Source organism: Felis catus, chromosome B3 (genome assembly GCF_018350175.1).
Source record: "Felis catus isolate Fca126 chromosome B3, F.catus_Fca126_mat1.0, whole genome shotgun sequence".
Lineage (NCBI taxonomy): Eukaryota > Metazoa > Chordata > Mammalia > Carnivora > Felidae > Felis > Felis catus.
This window is the reverse complement of record NC_058373.1, coordinates 138816303-138821923: the sequence shown is the minus strand read 5'-3', so window position 1 is coordinate 138821923 and position 5621 is coordinate 138816303.

Sequence of the window (5621 nt, the reverse complement as noted above, 5' to 3'; positions counted from 1 at the left end):
TCCCGGTGAAAGGCTTTTGACCTTTCGAAATGAGATTATACATGCAGGTACCCAGCTAAACCTACAAATTAAAAGATGACATTCAGTTTGTCTTATTACAGGACCACAAATGACCTTGTGGACTATATATCCTGCCCTTGTCTTGGAGCAGTCTGATTCTATTGAAATGCTTTGTGTTCTACATAATAACTTGTTAAATGTAGATATTTAACCCATGCAGCATTTTTTTTTTATACACACTGTATTTATTTAGAGAGAGAGCATGGGGGAGGGGCAGAGGGCGGGGGAGACGGGGGAATCGGAATCCCAGCCAGTCTCCGGGGCTTGAACTCGTGACCCCAACAGAAATCAAGAGATGGCAGCTTAGCTGACTGAGCCACCCAGGCGCCGTGTGTGTGTGTGTGTGTGTGTGTGTGTGTGTGTGTGTGTGTGTGTGTGTATTTAATTGCCTCAAAAATGGATGTGACCCAGGAGCTTCATACAACTTGGAGGTTCTGGGCACTCAGCAGATTTGGCCTTGAATCCCAGCTCTGCAGCCATTTGTGGGAGATTGGGATAATGTTTTAACCTTACCTCAGCTGTTAAATTGGCTGTAAAACAGGAGTGAAATCACCAGCCTAACAGGGCTGTTAGGATTAAGATATAGACGACAGCATTTTCTGAAGCGGTGTCCAAAGGTGAAATCGCCTTTGATTTTTCTGCAAGGCTAAGGCACAGGTCTGCAAATGGGAGCCTTTCATTTTTTTTTCTTTCTCTTTTTCTTTCTTTCTCGTTGTCTCTTTTCTTTCTTGTCTCCACCCCCTTTCCTTTTTTTATATACGTCTCACTAAAACTTGTTTTGATACAATAATTAACACCTTGAAATTTTGCACTCACTTTGGGAACAGTTTGCTCACAGCAACATTTTTTTAAAAGTTATCGACAAGATGTAAAAATATTCATGCAAGACCAGTGCAAAACTTTATGGGGTAAATATACTTCAGCATTCTTTCAAATGACTTTAGTCCAAATATTCTAGAATTCACTAGATGCCTCATTTCGATTTTAGTTTGTCCCTATTGATATGCAGCTAAGCAGGTGAGCATTTTGAAAGTGATTCAACTGGTCGTCTTACTATATAATAGCTCAGCTTTGTTTCTTTCTTATCGTTTCTCCTCCTGCTAACCGGTAAGCGACCTGGTGCCATAGTTCTAAGTGGATGGCTTCCAGAGCATTTATTTTACAGCTGTCATGTTGGTAGTGAGGGAAGGAGGGTCTATTGATTAATTCTATTATGTCAACAAGTAATGTCCCTTTCTTTGTCTGTTATTCTTTTTTTAGAATCAGCTTTCATATATAGGCATATCTTGGAGAATTTTGGTTTCCAGACCACCACAATGAAGAGAATATTGCAACAAAGCGAGTGAATTTCTTGGTTTCCCAGTGCATATGAAAGTTGTGTTTACCCTACAGTGTAGTCGATTAAGTGTGCTATAGGATTATGTCTAAAAAAAAAAAAATCGATGCACCATAATTAAAAAATACTTTATTGCTAAAAAATGCTAACCATTATTTGAGTGCTCGGTGAGTTTTAATCTTTTTGTTGGTGCAGGGTCTTGCCTCAGTGTTGATGGCTGCTGGTTGGTTAACCAGTGTGGTGTTTGCTGAGGGTCGGGGTGGCTGGGGCAGTTTCTTAAAATAAGACAACAATCAATTGCACACCATTGATTGACCATTCCTTTCAGGAATCATTTCCCTAGCATGTGATGACATTTGGTAGTGTTTTACCCACAGTAGAGCTTCTTTCAAAATTGGAGTGAATCCTCTCAACCTCTACTCCTGCTTTGTGAACTAGATTTATGAGATATTCTAAACCTTGTCATTTCAACAATCTTCACCAGTAGATTCCATCTTGAGAAACTCACTTTCTTAGCTCATCCATAAGAAGCAACTGCCCACCCGTTCAAGTTTTATTGTGAGATTGTAGCAAATCAGTCCCGTCTTCAGGCTGCCCTTCCAATTCTAACTCTCCTGCTGTTTCTATCACATCTGCAGTGACTTCCTCCACTGATGTCTTGAAACCCCCCACATCATCCATGAGGGCTGGAATGAACTTCTTCCAAACTCCATGTTGGTATTTTGACCTCTTCTCGTAAATCATGAATGTTTTCATGGCGTCTAGAATGGTGAATCCTTTTTAGGTTTTCAATTTACCTTGCCCAAATCTATCAGAGGAATTATGAGACAGCTACAGCTTTTCAAAATGTATTTTTTTTTTAATTTTTTTTTCAACGTTTATTTATTTTTGAGACAGAGAGAGACAGAGCATGAACGGGGGAGGGCCAGAGAGAAGGAGACACAGAATCGGAAACAGGCTCCAGGCTCTGAGCCATCAGCCCAGAGCCTGACGCGGGGCTCGAACTCACGGACCGCGAGATCGTGACCTGGCTGAAGTCAGACGCTTAACCGACTGCGCCACCCAGGCGCCCCCCAAAATGTATTTCTTAAATAAGACTTGAAAGTCGAAATTACTCCTTGATCCGTGGGCTGTAGAACAGACCTGCCTGTTGTTAACAGGCATGAAAGTAACATTCATCTCATTGCACGTCTTCATCGGGTATACATTGTCGATAAGCGGTAATATTTTGAAATGATTTTTTTTTTTTCTGAACAGGTCTCAACAGGGGCTTAAAATATTTAGATTATGTTGTAAACAGATGTGCCGTCACCCAGGCTTAGCTGTTCCATTTTATAGAGCACACAGTGGATTTAGCGTAATTCTCAAGGGCCCTGGGATTTGGGGAATGGTAAATGAGCATCGGCTTCCAATTAAAGTCACTGCTACATTAGCTCCTAACAAGTCAGCCCGTCCTTTGAAGCCAGGCATTGACTGTTCTCTAGCTATCACAGTCCTAGAAGGCATCTTCTTCCAGTAGAAGGCTGTTTCATTCACATGGAAAATGTTTAGTGTGGCTGCCTTCATTAGTTAGCTTGGCTGTATCTTCTAGATAGCTTGCTTTGGACTTTTATGATATGGAGACAACGTCTTTCCTTAAACCTCCTAACCTCTGGCAGCTTTGAACTTCTCTTCTGCAGCTTGCTCACCTTTCCCACCCTTCATAGGATTGAAGAATTAAGGCCTTGCTCTGGCTGAGGTTTCCTGGTATAAGGGAATGTGGTGGTTGGCTGATGATCTATCTAGACCACAACTTCCTCCACACGAGCAGTAAGGCTGTTTTGCTTTATCATTTGTGTGTTCACCGGAGCGGCACTATTCGTTTCCTTCAAGAACTTTCCCTTTGCGTTCACATCTCAGCTAACTGGTGCAAGAGGCCTCACTTTTGGCCTACCTTGGCTTTCCATGTGTTCCTCGCTAAACATTTCTAGCTTTTGGTTTAAAATGAGAGATGTGCGGGACGTCTGGGTGGCTCAGTCGTGGCGTGTCCACCTTCGGCTCGGGTCATGATCTCGTGGTTCATGGGTTCGAGCCCTGCATCAGGCTCCGTGCTGACAGCTCAGAGCCTGGAGCCTGTTTCAGATTCTGTGTCTCCCTCTCTCTCTGACCTTCCCCCGTTCATGCTCTGTCTCTGTCTCAAAAATGAATAAACGTTAAAAAAAAAAATTTTTTTTAAATGAGATGTGCAACTCTTCCTTTTACTTGCACACTTAAGAGGCCACCATAGGGTTATTAACTGGCCTAATTCCAATATTGTGGCTCACGGAATCGGGAGGTGCAAGGGGGGGGGGGGACGGCCGGTTGCTGGAGCCGTCAGAACACAGTTTATCAATAAGGTTCACCGTCCTGTATGGGTGTGCTTTGTGGCACCCGTAACAATAATAGTAACATCAAAGATCACTGATCACAGGTGACCACACAAATATACCTTTAATTTGTGGGAACTGTCCGCCCCGCCTCCCTCCTCCCCTGCATTATCTGTGAAGCGCAATAAAATGAAGTAAGCCTGCAGCCACGGAGTTCAGGTGACGCTTGTGTCACTGGATGGGGACAGTTGGTGGAGACGGAAGACAGGGTTCTGACCCCACGCGTGCCCACGGGTGGACTGCTGAGCAAGGCCTTCCCTCTGTCCACGTCTCGGCCAAGCCATCCCCAAAACAAAGGGGCCGAGGGCAGAGTTCGGAGGTCCGCGTGGCACACGTCAGGATCTGTGTTTCACCCCGTTCCCCGTGACAAACAGCACATCCTGGGTGTTTGAACACCAGACAGGGAAGAGCGCGGTGTGATGGAGGCGGCTAAGGACACCACTAGCGGCCGATTCGCTGCTGACCTGGAGGAAAGGTGGGAGGAAGGCTGTCGTCCTGGGCAAGGGGGTGGGCGGGCAGTCCTGGCTTCGCAGTCAAGCTGCCTCTTCAAGGGTCCTGGGAGTGAGCACGATGCAGCGCAGCTTGGTGCTTTCGCGAGGAAAAGGTGCTTCGGCCGCTGAAGCACCATCCAGATCTCGCCGAATTATCGCCTAGAAGCTAATGAAGAAACTGTGAAAAAGTATGAAGACAATGACGAAAATCACCTATCTTGTCACCTACTGATAGCTCGTGTTAACACTGCAGAACATTTTATTCTTCCCGTTGTTCGAAAACAGATCAGTTTTAGAGATCTTTTTTTCACGTGGTATAATTTTTTCCCGTTGCCATTTTTTTTTCATTATTTTTTGAAGTTCATTTTTGAGAGCGCATGAGCAGGGGGAGGGGTTGAGGTGGGGAGGGGTGGACAGAGGAACTGAAGGGGGCTCTGTGCTGACAGCAGAGAGCCTGATGTGTGGCTCGAACTCACAGACGGTGAGATCATGACCTGAGCCGAAGTGGGATGCTCCACTGACTAGCCACCCAGGCGCCCCTTTCTTCATGATTTTTAACGGCCGCACATTTTTCCATCAGGAGGACGTAGCATAACAACCACTTTTTAGAGCCTTTCCAATGTTTCGTTTGAGAAAATGAATATCCTTGTAGTGTCTCTTCTGCTGAATCACTTCCCTATGCTAGATAGCTAAGATACTACCAGTCCATAAGTTAAAAGCTTTTTATAAAGGCTCTATTACCAGTGTTTTCCAGAAAGGTTTCAATATACCCTCTGATAGAATGTAAGAGTGCCCCTCACTAAATCCTTATTGAGATGATTATATTTAAATAAGAGAAGTTATTAAATTATTAGGTGAAATACACAGCTAACCCTATTTTCCTTTCTTGAATTACTGGTCAGGTTGAGTATCTTTCAAGTGGTTCCTGAACATCTATATATTTTCCGGAGTTGTCTGATCATATTATATGCCCACTGTTCCCTTTTTTTCTTGTTGTCTTGTAAGAGTTACTTATTTAGAGGTTTTTCTTTTCTTCCTCCCCCTTTTTGGGGGAGTAAAATCAAGGCTTCCCTTATCTTTTACTTGTTACTTTGTCTGACTAAATTCTTTAAACAACCTAGATGAAATAGTTTTAGTGTCTGTATAGCTTTATTAATGTCTTCTCTCTGTGTTCCTCTTTCATAATAATAAAAAGAGCAAATCACTTGACAACAAAGTGTAACAATATGGAATTCAAAAATGGACACAAAAGCTCCTGGAACCAGCCACTTATCACAAAACGGACAATGTCAATTTTCGAACATACAATCACTTTTGTTCATACTTAGC